Here is a 15,623-nt window from a genome sequence, read left to right on the forward strand (position 1 = left end):
TACTCCAATACCAGCACTCCTAACGCTCCTAGTTCTAGGATATGTTGAATGCCTTTGATGATTTCATTCAAAGTGCATCTGCTTTTGCTGGCTGCCACGTCACCAGTGTGCTCACACGCTCACACTGAGAGGCCCAGGGCTCATTTTTTTCCCTTAGCAACTGCGGAGTTTGGCACATGCTGGTCTGGCCTAGACATATAGAAGCAGGTCATGGGAATGGGTACTACTCAGGATGAGACACAGGTGACATTTTCAGAGGACTATGTCCTTCAAGGTACTGACCTATGCAGATTCCAAGCTCTTCTCCATTCAGATGTTCTGCATCATAAGTGCTACATTTATATCTCACAAGCCTGTGAACCAGAAATCCAGATGCCTTTGCAGGGCATCTCTCCCAGCAGCATTGGCAAAGCTCTAGAAAATACTTCTCATTTTTTGGCTGGCCTTTTTCAGCAGATCTATGGGTCAATCAGTTGAAATCTGCAGCTAGATTCAAGTAGCATGCTTAGCAAAACCCTCTGAAATGTGGAATGGCTCATAAACAAAACAAGCAAAAAGCAGTCTGCATCATATCCTTTAGATGAATACAAATGAAGAAGACCATTTTGGAGATACCCAGTCTAATATAATTTCTGTTTCTGTCACACCAAGTAGGTCAACGGCATGCCTAAACATCCATAAAACATGGGACAGCTGGCATAACGCTCAAGAAAAATAAATATTATGACATGAAATGCTAACATTGCTCCTTATCAAAGGACATTAATAATGCTTTGCATATGTTCATCCAAGTCTAGGAGACAGAAAATATGTATGTATATCTGTTAGAGGATTAAAGGATAAGTGCAGCAACAAAAAGTTAGTAGGGATGATGGGACAGACTGCCAGGATAGGGAATAGATTTTCAGTATTCATTAAATGTTGCACTGTGCTATTAAACTGAACCCATTTTGAGATACAGAGAAGCTACCATACATATGGTGTAGTATAATGTTACATTTGAATGTTGCTTGCAATTACACTTATTATTTTATGTACTTCACATAGAGTAGTCCCATTTCCTTGCAACCTATCCATGCAGTATGTAGAACTGATATTGAAATCATCATATACAAATAAAACACTGCATCTGCTCATTGGTGAGCACAGAGATATGAACAACCCAGGTTCCAAAATCATCCTCTGATTAAGGATGTTTCCTAGTTAGGAAGCTGTAGAGAAGGTGACTTTTGTTGGAATGCAAGGTTTGCATATAATGAAAATCATACCATCATCTTCTTTAATTTGTCTAATACAGGTTTTTTTAAAGATCTGATTGGTAGGACCTATGCCTGTTACATTCAGTAAACACTGTTGCAGAGAGCCAACTGCACTCACGTAGGTGGCAATAAAAAATAAAGAGATAATGCAGACTCCAGTATGACATGAATGATAGTCATAAGAAAATAGCTTTATTGTTTACTACTGCTTGTTAAAATACACTCATTTATGATTATTAATTTTGTGAAGCTTACCCTCACTCTACTAACAAAACTTGTTTCTTCTAGATAAAGCAACAATAAAAACAGTTTACAAGTAATAATCACAACTTTCTCCTTGAATCATATTTTACATGTAACAGTTATACTAAAGTATTTTTAGGGTATGGAGAGATAGCATTTATAAGTAGAAGAGTAACAAATGCAGGCAAATTATTTAGTTGATGATAGTGTGTTCAATTAGCTAATTTCATATAATACAAGACTAAACCCATTATTCTTAATAAATAGGCAAAATCCATTTATTATAGAAGACTATTTCTTTCTAAGACATGCAAGTACACTAATAAGATCCATTTTCCTATGCAAGTGTTTATAGCTAAAATACAAAAGATCAAAGATGTGCAAAAAGCTTTTTGTCTTTTGAAATGAAGCTTGAGTCTGATTTATGAGAAGTGTGGCTATATATAAAAGGAAAAAAAACCCTGAAATGAGTGTAACGTCAGTATCATGCAAAAATGAAATAGCTGGTCAAAAATGTTCTGCAGTGAAACATTTCATTTCTGATCCCTTTAGTTCTTTTTGTTCAATAAATTAAAGCATTAATTCCATTAAGTTTCCATTTATTTACATGGCCAACATTTTACCTGGAAAACTTGATGCAGATCAAAAAGTTCTAAGAAAGACAAAGAATATATTTTATAATGAGTGTCCTTAATGCCAAGATTACAGAATACACAGGCTCTGGCATTAATTCTCTAACTACAACTCTACATCTCAAAGCAAAATTAACACTATGGAATTGTACTGCTATTTGTGAGGATGCCAGGGACTGAAGCCACATCTTGTCATTTTCAGAAGATCATTTTGGGTCAGACTGCTCTGAATCATCAGAGACACAGCTCTGGATCTCCACATCAACATGGATAATAGCTAAGCAAACAGCTGCAGCCTTCCAGCTGAACTTTCACTCACTGCCCAAACAGGGAAAAGCAGTGAATTGTAACTAGGCTGAGAACTCCAGCACTCAGCAGTTAAATTAGTCCAGTTCTGAAGAGAATTTTACCAACGTATTGTTAGTTTTAATTTCACCTGAATAGAATAAATAACAAGCAAATCAAAAATAAGTCCATAATGCTGACCTATGAGCCCCTGCTCCTGGCTGTGCCCCTGCACATTGCTTCCTTACTAAAGCTATAGTAACCTCAGGATGCACTCCAAATTTAATGCAGTCTTATGTTTCAGCATATGTTTAATTTTGCTTTTTTTAATTGTTTGAATAAAAGCCCCACTCTCAAAGATGTTTATTGAAGATGTATGTTTTCTTAATGTATTCTCAATATTAGCAAATTACTTTCAGACTCGTCTCATAATGGCAAATAAGAACTTCAGAGATGCAAAGCTTCAGAAAATTAGAGTATGCCTGAAGTCATGCAAAATTTATGAAGTTCCTTATTACTTATCAAAACTCTCCAAATCACTCAGGTTCATTATACAGTATTTAATGATCTTTCATGTTATTGGTTTTTAATGCAAGTTCAGATATGGATCTGTGAATTAGACAGTGGTTTTGCTTTCCACTTCCCCCTTTATAATAAGGAACATTTTAGACAAATACCCTGCTGCTCTTAATTTGCTGAACACATGGTCACAGTTGCTTCCTCTGGGGCTTCCCTTGCTACTGAAGGAATGGTGTCTTGGCTGTCATTTAATAGATGATGGAAGACCACACTGCACATATTAGAAGCACAGTTGGTAGACTTTCAGCAACAACAAAACACATTAACTGTCCATCTGAAGTTTCCCACCAGAGGGGTGAGATTACAGTCAAACACTATTCCTGGTGGGAGTTTCTAAGCCTTCCTCCACATAATTACAAGGGAAAGTGTAGAGTCCTGCATCTGGGCAGGAACAACCCCAGGTTCCAGTATAGGCTGGGGAACGACCTGTTAGAGAGCAGTGTAGGGGAGAGGGACCTGGGGGTCCTGTGGACGACAGGGTGACCATGAGCCACACTGTGCCCTTGTGGCCAAGAAGGCCAATGGCATCTGGGTGTATTAGAAGGGGTGGTTATAGTCAGAGAGCCTCCTCCCCTCTACTCGCCCTGGTGGACCCACTGGAATATTGTGTCCAGTTCTGCCCCAGTTTAAAAAGACAGGGACCTGCTGGAGAGAGTCCAGCGCAGGGCAACTAAGATGATTAAGGAGTGGAGCATCTCCCTTATGAGGAAAGACTAGGGAGCTGGGTCTCAAGTTTGGAGAAGAGGAGATTGAGGGGTGACCTTATAATATAAATATATAAAGGGGAGTGTCACGAGATGGAGCCAGGCTCTTCTCAGTGGCAAACAATGAAAGACAAGGGGAATGGGTACAAATTGAGCAAAGAGGTTCACTAAACCTGAAAAAACTTCTCAGTGAGGGTGACGGAACACTGGAACAGGCTGCCCAGGGAGGTTGTGGAATCTCCTTCTTTGGAGACATTCAAGACCCGCCTGGACACGTTCCTGTGTAGCCTTATCTAGGTGTTCCTGCTCTGGCAGGGGGATTGGACTAGATGATCTTTTGAGGTCCCTTCCAATCTCTAACCTACTGTGATACTGTGATACTGTGATAAGCTTCACCCCCTACAGTCCCCCCCCCTTCCTGTTGCTTCCCCTCAGTGCCCTCCACAACCCATGACTTTACCTCACTTGCAGGCAGCAACTCCTTCTCAAAATACAGCAGACACATGAGGACAATCCTGGTAACCTTATGGCAAACCTATATGTGTACCAGCAGTCATTACCACTCCAGTCCTTGCCATGACCACAGAGCAGCAGCCTCCACCATCTCTGGAAGTCAACAATACCCCTCCAGTACACACCTTCCCATATTCCTGGGGACATCTAGCTATTAACTCAGTTTTACGACTTCTTCAGTAAAAAAGGAAAAAAAAGCAGTTTTCACCCTGCTCCAGGTACAAATAAATGCTGAGCTACCCCTTATCTACTTCCTGCTCCAACATTTACCTAATCCTTCTGCAAGCATGCTAGAGAGTGTATCTACTAGCCAGGTACCCAGCTGAAATCATTCAAAGAACATTGCCAGCCTGGAACGGGCAGGCAAAAAGGAGAAAACTGATGCAAGGAAAATCTCTTTGACAACCATGGAAAGGACGTGAAGTATGAGAGACATATGGGTGAGCAGCTAAGACGCCCCACTTTGAGACACATAGAAGAGGAACTTCAGTGCTGGCTTACGCATAATTCAGATGAATAACTTTGTCATGGAGCTATCTCACTATTGGCCTTTATCTCTCTGATACTGATCATAACTTCCACCCTGCCACATAACAGTAGGTGAAAGCTTAGCAAAATCTCCATGTTCCTACAGAAAGTTTGGATTAAACAGAATTTAAAGCAATTTGCGATGAAAATCTGTTTCATTGGAACGTTCTGATCAACATCTTTAAAATGCTTGCTTACCAGAACACAGTTTATGTTTCAGACACATTCAAGCCTTTCCTGGTGTGATCGAGCAGTAAATGATGAGAAAAAATAGCTGTTATCCCCTACTTGGGAGTTACCTTCATTTCTTCTAGCAGCAGTTTACATTCATCATGCAGCTGCTGCAAAAGAGACTTGCTGTTTGAGGCACATCATATAGTCAGCAGCACTGAGATCACAGTGACGTGCAAAGCAAGGCAAGAGAATCACCCCTTTAACCATTCCAAAAATACTCCTGCCACAGCCAACAAGAGTATGCGCTGCAGCCGATCCGGACACCACCTAAAAGACCCAGGTTGTATCTCCAACCGCTCCATTTTCCCAAGACTGAAGGACATCACAGAGACAGGTACATCACTAAAGTTCTCAGTCATTCGTTTCTTTTTAAACGTTGATGTTATGTCTCTTTGTAACAGCCTCAGAGTCACACAACAGACTAACAGGCACTCACCCTGTTAGTATGCGTAAAAGGCTACAGAGGCTCTGTGAAAAATTCACTCCAGCAGAAGCAGAGACACAGGAATTACGATTGTAAGTATGAACAGAAGAAAATCACACTGTACTAAAGAGGGTCTGAATATCTGTATATATATCTGCATGTGGGAAGGGGGAAAGCTTGGCTGCTTACAAAATTGCATTTTCCTCTCAGATGGTAACAGTACCTTTCTTATATATCACCAGCTAAATGTCAGAGGGTATTTGACTTGAAAGACAGGCATTGTCATTTCCTTGTGAAAGGCAGAGAAACTCAGGCACCAGGAGAGCGTATCACTTGTCTAAATTCTCTCAGTAACCTATTAGAACAGCTCAGACTACAATTACCACCTCGTCATGCTCAGGCCAGTGCCCTACCTAGTAGCAACACTGCTTCCCCACACCAAACCCCAGAGGAGGGCCGTAACCAGAGAACTAGCCTGAGCAGAAGAGATAGCAGCCCAAAGGCTGAGAAAAGATGTTGTAACATTTGTAATATTCTTCATGTATGTCTTACTGCTACTAACTTGATAGTGCCTTTCTGTTACATATATACACAGGCAAATCATACACATAAAATCATGTGAGTGTTTTCATCAAAAAACATGCATGACAAGAACTTTTTTCTCCTCCACCAGCTCTAGAGAAGTCCAGGATCTATTTCAGGCTGCAGTTACTTTAAGATCACAGTAAAGATGAAAGTGACATACATATTGTGTTGAGGCAGTCTGATTTTGTCCTTGCAATTGTAAATACTTTGTGTCCCTCAATATATTTTAATACATTTATGGTAACATCACACACTCAGGTGGAAGGACTGAAGACAAACAGACATAATGATGAGATGCAGATATAGTATTATTGTGAAGATTCTTCAAATTGGCAGCTGTTTCTACTCCAGACATCTACTGCAGTGCTCGGATGGAGATAAAGGCAACAAGTGAAATGAAACCTTTCCTCCAATGCAAATTCCAGAAAGTCTTGCAGGGCAGCACAGAATTAAAACTCTCTCAGCTCTTTTGCAGTTTTACTACCATAATGTACTCATTTAATTTGAGATGGAAATTGCATGTTTGAGTTCTCATTATACAAGATTTTAAGCCTCTTCTAGAGTTTCATTTGTTCCCCTGCAACTCTCCATTGAGTTTGCTTAGGCTATAAATAAAGATCTCTTGGGATCCTGGATCTTGCCTTCTGAACAAAAATTTCAGTGACTCATTTTCATACACATTTTCTTCCATTATCTTCATCACGGGCAAATGTTCATGTTCATTCCCAAAGGTCAGAAGGAAAGGAGCTGTGACAAGTCTCCTATCAGTAGGTCAGAACGCTTGATCCTTAGATGTCCTTAAAGGTGAGTTATTTTTTAATCAGCTACTGTTGGAGCAGTTTCTGGATACAACTATATCTCCTTAGAGATGTTGGGTGATTCCTACCCAAAAAAGGAAAGTTGCTAATCAGAAGAGTGGTGCCAGACTGACTGACAAGTCTAATGACTTCATTTGGCATCACTGATTTGTAAGCTAGTCGACGCCTTATTGAATTGTTTTTTCTAATGGATATGGATGGTGCTGAAGTCAAGAATGTCATTCTTAATTACAACAAATATTAACCCGAGTAATAGACTTGGAATGCACAAAGTCTGCTGAGGCACTCCCTGGTGGGGACACAAATTATCCAAACAGCACCCATATATCAGCTCATCAACAGATTATTTCTGAAGTATCATTTTCTATTTGTTTGAAACATGTATTTTGTATCATTAAAAAAACCAGGGACAAGAAATCATTGGCAATATCTCAAAACACAAATTTCTGAGGATGTTATCAAGTGCCTAGTGCTTTTCATATACTGCAATGTACCATACCCATTAGTGCATTCAGCTCTTCCAGAATACTCCCATGATATGTCCCTCCACATTCTTCTGACAGATTTATGCAGACAGTTACTGAGAGCTCTCATGTATTTCTCTGATCTTTCCCTGGACAGTTACTCATAGATCTCCTTCGTCACTTAGTTCTTTACACCAAACACTAGCAAGATAATGAGATGTTCGTCAGGACAGATATTTATAACTGGATTTGGATCTTGCATTGCCTGATGCTGGTGAGGGACAGCTTGTACAATGATCTTGCAAAAACTGTCTGAAACTATAAGTTTTGACCTGATGGGTCAAATCTGCTGCCTTTAGCTCACTTTTATTTCTGACTGACGGTGACTCCTAACACTTTCAAGAATAACTCTTGCAATGAGCATATAAAAAAATGTGAATTCCATCAAAATCCTACTTGTTATCTCAGTTAAGCAATAGCTTGAAGCAGCTGCATTCTGTAGCACCACAGTGCTTTGGTTTTGGTAAATGAATCCAAGAGCAGATATTCGTGCGGTTATAGGCCTTTTCAGGAAAAGGCCCTTATCTTGTTGCCTGGTGCTGCAGCTAGATTGTTTATATAAGAAAATGACAATTTGATAGCTGTGTTTAATAAACTACTGCTAGCTCAGTGAGGAATCTAGAGTGCTACTGAAGTATGCAATCTCCTTTGCACTGAGCTTTATGCTGCCAGTTAAACCTCCAGGTTATAGTCAAGGGACTGGTTACAGACTATAAAGTTCCTGATAGCTTGAATTCCATCATTTTTCCTTCCCTGTCCTGCTGTACAATCTGCATTTGGCACTAGAATGCTTCAGGCAACTGTCCCAGTGTGAGACATCACCGAGTCTGCACCACAGGGTCAGGTTGCCAGCCCTCCTGCCTGAGGAGCTTGCAACTGGAGCATTGTTCATGCTTATTCATGCAGAGCAGATGATTTTTCTGCTATTGGAGAGTATTTCTTGTTGCTGCCTTGTTTTAGTTGCTGGTGCTAAAAAGGATTATAGAGCATTATTACTCTGTGCAATGGTGAATGCTTCTGACTCCAAATTACGTATTGCAAATCTGGGCAATGCACTGGTAGGCACAACATACCTGTGTAATTCACAATAAACATTTAAGACTACTTGGGCACCTGTCACAGTAGTTAAATAATCAAAGTGAGACCTGCAAAGGTGGTTTGTGGATTTTCTTCTTTCTCTCCTTTGCAATATGAAGGGATCAAGTGATTTCCCTGTCTTGAACCCTTTTATGTAATGATTCTAAAATCATTTGAACTCTCCTGATTTGCACTGCCATGGGACATATGTGGATAAGCAGCAGCCAGATCTCCTGTTAAACCACAGGAATATGAAAGCAGCAGAGATTATTTCAGTTCTACAAAGTAAAACTGTTCTCATTGTTCCCTTACACTGCCACTAACTATTAGACAATACACAATGTGGTTCACTTTTACATCTAATGCACACTTAGAATTCAATAGAATTAGGTCTTTCCCAGTTGCTTTAATAGTAGGTACAATTATTCCCAATCTTGACATGAAAAAGACAAGAAACTGATGTTTCTTCTTCCTGGTTTTTCTCTGGAGAAATAGTGGTTATAGATTTTTATGGCTTCTCACAAGAACAAAATATGGGGAAAGCAGCAGATTCATGAATATTTATCGTTAATTCAAATTCAGTGTTCTTTTAAACAAAAATACAGGCCAAACTATAATTCTTTTCTTTGAAGTTCTCAGAGTTCCACAGGAAGGATATGTTCTTGCTACTGAGTGCTCCACTGTCCCTGATGCAGTGTGTAATACTGTAAAATTAATTCATTTCTCCTCTTACACTCATCTCTAAAACCAGAATTGCTTGGAGAGGGATTGCAAATGGACAGAAAGCTTCTTTGGTGAATGTTAAATCATCATTTTTACTGCAATGAGTTCAGCAAAGGAAAGACTGGAGAATTACTGAGATATGGACAAGAAATACAAGTTTCCAGCTCCTCTAGGATTTTTAGCTGGAGCAGGGAATCAGTAAGACAGAAGCCCAGATTTGCTTCCTTTTCTCAGAGACCCATATTTTAACAAAACTAGAAGTACAAAATACTTCAAGAATAAAAAAAATGGCTTTATTCCAATACAGATATCCTGGAGTTCTGATTTATGAACAGGAACAGATCAAATTAGTTAATAAATTGACATCAATTTCTTTAACTGAAGATCTAGGGTCCGTTTTTTAAAGCCCATATTATTGCACACATAAAACTCCGTCACTGACCCTCCCAAGCATTTTCATCAAGGCAAAATATCAGAATGGGTTGGTATATTACCCCCGCAAGATGAAATTCAGTGTTTATCGGCACTGAGTCCTCATCCACTTACTGACAAACACAGTATTTATGCTACAATGGCAAATCCTAAATGTCATAAAGATGTAATGAAGTCATGTGCATACCACGATCAGAATTTAATAAAATGGAGAGAGAGGAAGAATAAGATTATTTTTTTAAAGAGGAAATACTGGTCCTTCACAGAAGTGTCCCAACCTGTAAAATTCAAGTTTAGATTTCAAACGCCCTGCTACTTCAGAACCCGAATTGCTATGACCCAGTAGAGGCAGAACTATCTGGATATTTAAAATCCAAGGGGGGACTATCATCAGGCTTAGGCGTAATCCTGGCTCTCATGCACAGAGCAGTAAGGAAGTTTTCACAAGTTTCTAAGGGCCAGTATATTTGTAAGGCACTCTGGTGTTTAAAGGTAAAGGTCAAAAATACCAAGGCAACACAATTCCCACCCAGTGCAACTACAGCACTGAGCCAACCTGCATATCTTTGGAAAATCTCTTTCCCAGCCACATTTCTGCTCTCTTAAAAGTATTACTGTCAGATCAGCACCTGATGATTCGAATGAAGAAATGGCTCAGAAGTAGGCATAGAAATGAGACTAATTACTTATGACATAACGTGCCAGCATGAGGGAGGTACTATCCAGACTGAATTTACCTTCCAGTTTATTTCTTAAGGCATAGAGATTTATAACACCACAGAGATCTTAGCTCATTCATCAGCAGTTGTTTCGTTAGCCACAGAAATGTCTCATCTCCTTCCAAGCTTGCACAGCTCTTGGCCCAGCGTTTTTATGACAGTAACATGAGTTATGTGCTGTGTTTAAAATGTTTTTCTTATTTCAACATTTAATTACTGTCCTTTTAATGTCACCTTAAGTATTTTAAATGAATACTGGTCTGTTTAATGTAAATAAATAAATCCACACATGTACTGTCTTTAAAAAAGACTGCAATGTGTACTAATGTTAGTTTTTCTGATCTAGAGCTGACTATAATATGGAGATTAAAACATTAGGTTCATTCCATTGTAATTCTATTCTAAACGAGTCATGTCTTATATTAAATGCATAAGAAAGGTAAGGATACTTTCAAGAGAGCCTGGTATTCCCTTCTGCCTCACCACCCCAGTTCAACTACTTCACTTAGGAAGCCAGGGCCAGAATCCTATAAGCCCTCCTGCTCACCAGTAGGACTTACTGAGAGGTGGTGGTGCTCAGAGACTTGCAAAACAGTTCCAATAAAGTGTGACTGCCTGGAAAAAGTCAGAAGAGTCTCAATAAAATGAAGTTTTCTTCCACCACAGGATTTTCTTTTTGTGCTCCCAGAAATGTGTTACTGTTCATTCAATGCCAGTAGGTGGAAACACTTAAGAGACCTAAAATTTATAAGAGAATCACGTGAGTGTAGAAGCATTCTGGGTTGGTTGGGTTCTTTTGGCAACAGGGGCTCTTACGGGAGACAACCATGTGTTTTCTTTCATGGACAGTCCCAGTGCAGCCTCAAGAAAATAAGTTTTCTGTATGAACTGATAAGAGGGTCATAAATAATAAGAAAATTATACCCTGTACACCAGCCCGCCAGCAGACAGCAAAGAAATTCAGAACACAGGTTCTGACTTTTTTCCTTATCATTAGGTGATATTTGTCAGACATTTATCTAACTCTGTGATAGTTCCTTCAGCAGTTTTAGTCCTCTCCTGGGAAGATGCCAATAATATTACTTTGGAGCAGGGAGAAGTGTCTTTCTTAAGCTCATCAACCTAATGACCTAGTTCAAGCTGCCTGAACGAGCTTGTTACTAGATGTCTACTAGTGCTACTGGCTATGTGCTGCTTTGCTTTTGTAGCAGGAGAGCGTGCAGGCTAGGGCTGCTACTGGAACTTCAGGGAGATGATAAGATACTGTCTTCTGAGTAGCAGCACTCTGCCCTCTCTCCCCAGCTCCAGGGAACAGAGGGCAGGTGGCAAAAGAGACCAAATGGTGGTCACAGACCTTGTGATCAACAATGGAAGCCATAAATGGTAAAATGCATAGTTTAAATAAAGCATGGAGAAAAGGCAGAGAGGCTCTGATGCAGCACCTTGTTACTCTTGTTTTCCTCTTGTTCTGAGGAAGATCAAACTGCTTGCAGTCACCTGTACTTCCTGGGTGCTACGGTGGTACTATGTGATACACACAGAAAGAAAAAGATCCTGGAGTCTGCTGACATTAGCAGGTCCTCCACAGACTTTGCTCTCTGTGGGTCTGTTTAGCACAGTGCGCAGCTGCAAAATGTGTCCTTCATGGAAGACAGGTAAAAGTCTCAGAGCGGAAGACACAAAACTGTCTGTCCTAAGCTCCTCCCTCCACTGCATTTGTGGGATGATGCTAAGGTGAGCATGAGGTCAAATGTACACCAAACTGGCCCCCCAGTTTCTGATAAAGGGCAGTTTGCATTAAAAGAGCAGCATCCCCCAAAACTGACATCTGTAACACTGACGTTTGTCTTAAGTTTGTCTTAATTTGCAGTGCTGTGAATTCCTCGTTGGCATGTCTTTTCTTTTTGATCCAATTGCTCAATGACATTTTTGTCAAGACTGACAGCATTAAGTGGGTCCATCAGCTTCCCAAGCATTTTTAAGCTGAAAACTATACACACAGACATGCTCTCATTCCTGCCGCTGCTGTGGAGAGAGAGGCTGTGTTATTTTCTCTCTTTTTAAGTCAGGAACATACTTTTTCTAGGCTTCCAAACAGTGATTTTTTACCAGACCTAAATACATAGTCTGCCCAAATAGGCTGAACTGACTTTATCCTCATGAGGTCTGTTTCTGAGGGGGTGCCTGTATCAGTTATCAGATGGTAATTGTGGGAGTCTTCAGCCCACTCTGCTCTGGCAGAAACGCTAAAGTATTGTGAGGGAAAAAAAGCATGGTTTAGTGTGGGAAATGGGCCCACAAAACTGGAAGAGGATTAAAGAAACATAAAAAGCACAGTATTTGAGTTAATTGATAACATTTTGCTTCGAAAATGCTCTATTTCCATAAAAATGACAAATACTGAATCTCTGCAGGAAAAAAATGATTCAAAATTGCAAATATTTGCAGTCTTGCACCTCCTCACTCCAGTTTCTGGGAATGTTTTAATATCAGGGGCAGAGTTATTTCTGCAGCTACATCCAGTCCCTTCCTCATTGCTTCTTGCTTTTCATATTTCTTTCATGTGAGGAAGGCTTTCTGATTTGTGCTGGTATGACCTGTCTCAAATATGATAGCATGTTCACAGTCCTGTTCAGATCAGAGTGAATGAGCTAAACATTATAGCCTTGTTTTTTTCTTCACTCATATGTTTACTTATTTCTGTGAGTTATCAGGGTTTCTAGTTAAATCAAAGCATTAAGAGGAATTACATAAGCCTATATGAAGATACACTTATTTAAATTCTCTACCAGTACCCCCATGCCCAACGAGGAGCAGGCTGTATTTTTATTCACCGGTGTTGCAAAAGTGCTCTGGAAGTGCTTCTGCTGTTTCTTGTTGAAATCAGATCAAAAAGCCACTACATATTTTTAACATTGCTTTGTAAAAGCAGAATACAAGGAAGGCAGCTCTTCACAAAATTGAGCCATGAAAACAGGACTCCTTCTGCACCATTTGTCTGCTAAAACAAAATCCATTTTAAAAGTTCAGGTTTTGAATTAGTCTAAGAACATGTGAAGATGTTCTTTGTGTTTCCTCAAATGTATATTCTGTAGCCAGTCTTTTGCTGCTTCAGCAACCTCTCAGCAGAAGTACATTGACTAGCTAAAGGGCATCCTGTCTTGCAGTACATGGTTATCGAAATACTACTGAGTAGAACCTCCAGGCCATTCAATTTATTTTTTCACTGAAAACTATGATTCATCTGAATGAAAGCAGCTCTGCAGTGAATACTACCTGCACTTCTCTGATCAGGTGTTTTCAGTTGTGCTGCCTTGAAGTGCTACCCTGAACTTGGCAGGAAAAGTAGCCTATTTTTTATGGTACTTATCATGTCATTCATCCAAAGGTAGGTAAATGGTTAGTGTTCATGTCTGGGTTTCAACACACTCTGCTTTCTTATAGCACCCGCCACTGAAGATCTCAAAGCAATTTGTGAACATTAATCAACTGAGCCTCATGACTATTCAGCCAGTATGTTATTACCCAGGCTGGTAAACAGAGATGTAAAAACACATCATATTCTCAGTAGGTCTATAAGAGATGAGCAGTAGCTTTGTCTTCCTCTTTGTCCCCTAGAAAAGGACTTTTCTGTCTGCTGTTTCATCTAGAGGGACACAGAAAGCAGCACCAGTAAGGGCAAAGACTGGTGCCAGTAAACCTGCCAGCAAAAGATACTGTGCAAAGAACCGTGTTTTAGTCCAACCAGTAGCAGTTAGAATCCTGCCACTGCTGTTGGCACGGTGTCCTGGACCTTGCCAGTGAGCTGAAACCAGCTGACTCCTGAAGTGGCCATTGAAAGGCTATTGAAACATCTGGTTCCTAGGGGGGCTACAAAATCCTGATGTAGTGTGGCCAAAGCCAGGAGGAGCTACAGGCCACTCTGTTACTCTTTGCAGGCTGGACATGTCGCATGTGTTGCCAGCTAAAAAGCTGCAGTAGATCAGTTTACTTCTTCACTGATCTTTTCTTACCCAACCCCTTCTCATTTTGCAGTGATCATATTTTATTACATGCTGAAGGCTGAAACACTGTTATATCTGCACCTAATGATCTAATCAAACTAGCTTTAATCAATTTAGCTTAAGCACCAGGAGTGGGAAGATGCAGGCTCACTGTAGGCTATGCAATCCAACCAGGATGCCCAGGCAAGCAGCTACTCCTGCTGCCCTTTGCTTCACCACAATTCCCCTGAGAGTGGTACCGAGACAGATGCCCTGACTACCCACACAGCTGTAGTCACACTGTGTCTGCACCCTCACAACAGGAGAGAGCGCCCAGCCTGAGGAATTCATACTTTAAACAGACAAGGCAGAGAAAGAAAATTACAGATTGAAAACAAAACTGAGAGTGATTATCTGGAGTCAGCAAGAACGGTCAGTGTGAAGGATGCATGTCCAAAATCAAAGGCTGCTCACTGCTTTTATTAGCCATGAGAGTGCCACCTTGGAGACAGCAGAGGCAGAATAGCTGAGGTTAAGCTCATAAATCGAGTGTTCGGTCCTCTTCCCGTCAGTGACTCCATTACATGTTAGCATGTCATTCTTGTAAATGTTTCAGTTTTTGAAGGGTAGTGCTTTGCTATACTCCCTGCAGTTGGGAAGGGCTATGCAAACATCTGCCATACACTCCTCAAACAAAATTCAGCCAGAGCTTTTGGTTACATGCTTTGTCCTTAAACCCAGTACTGAGCTGCAACTTTCAGCCATAGCTGCATCATTAAAAATGAACCTTTTATTTGAAACACAGCACATTTTGTAACAGGAAAATCAATATACAGTAACCAGCATACTGCAGGCAACAGCTGTAGGACATAATCAGATGTCAGAAAGTTGAGAACTGTATTTTGGCAGTCATATGTTCAGCTAATCTTTCACTTCGTGTTTTAAATGGCACCGAGCTATAAAGATCAGAGATTTCTCTCACAGGTGGTGATCCACAGCCACACAAAATGAAGACACCAAGACACCGCTATTTTCAGCATTAAAGGCTGAAACATCTAAAATCTAATAAATAAATCAGTTGTTACTTATTTTTTCCCTTATGGGACACTGTAAGGGGATAGCTGTTCCCAGAGCTACGGAGTGTTAACAACAGTCTCAGTGATCTCACAGCCTTTAGCAAAGAGATAGGAAGATACTTAAGCATGAAGAATACCTTGAGAAGATTACTAAATATTTTTCACTACCTTCACTTTGGCTGTGGGTAAAGGTGCTCACCTCTGTTCAAGGTTGGGCTTAGACAAGATTATCTAGGTAGAAGAGATGAAGCAGCAGATGTGCCTGGTATACAGGATCAGAGAACA

The sequence above is a fragment of the Neopsephotus bourkii genome, unplaced genomic scaffold (assembly GCF_033783945.1).
Source record: "Neopsephotus bourkii isolate Nb327-2 ecotype Australia unplaced genomic scaffold, CSIRO-AGI_Nbou_v1 NB_1622, whole genome shotgun sequence".
Taxonomy (NCBI): Eukaryota; Metazoa; Chordata; class Aves; order Psittaciformes; family Psittacidae; genus Neopsephotus; species Neopsephotus bourkii.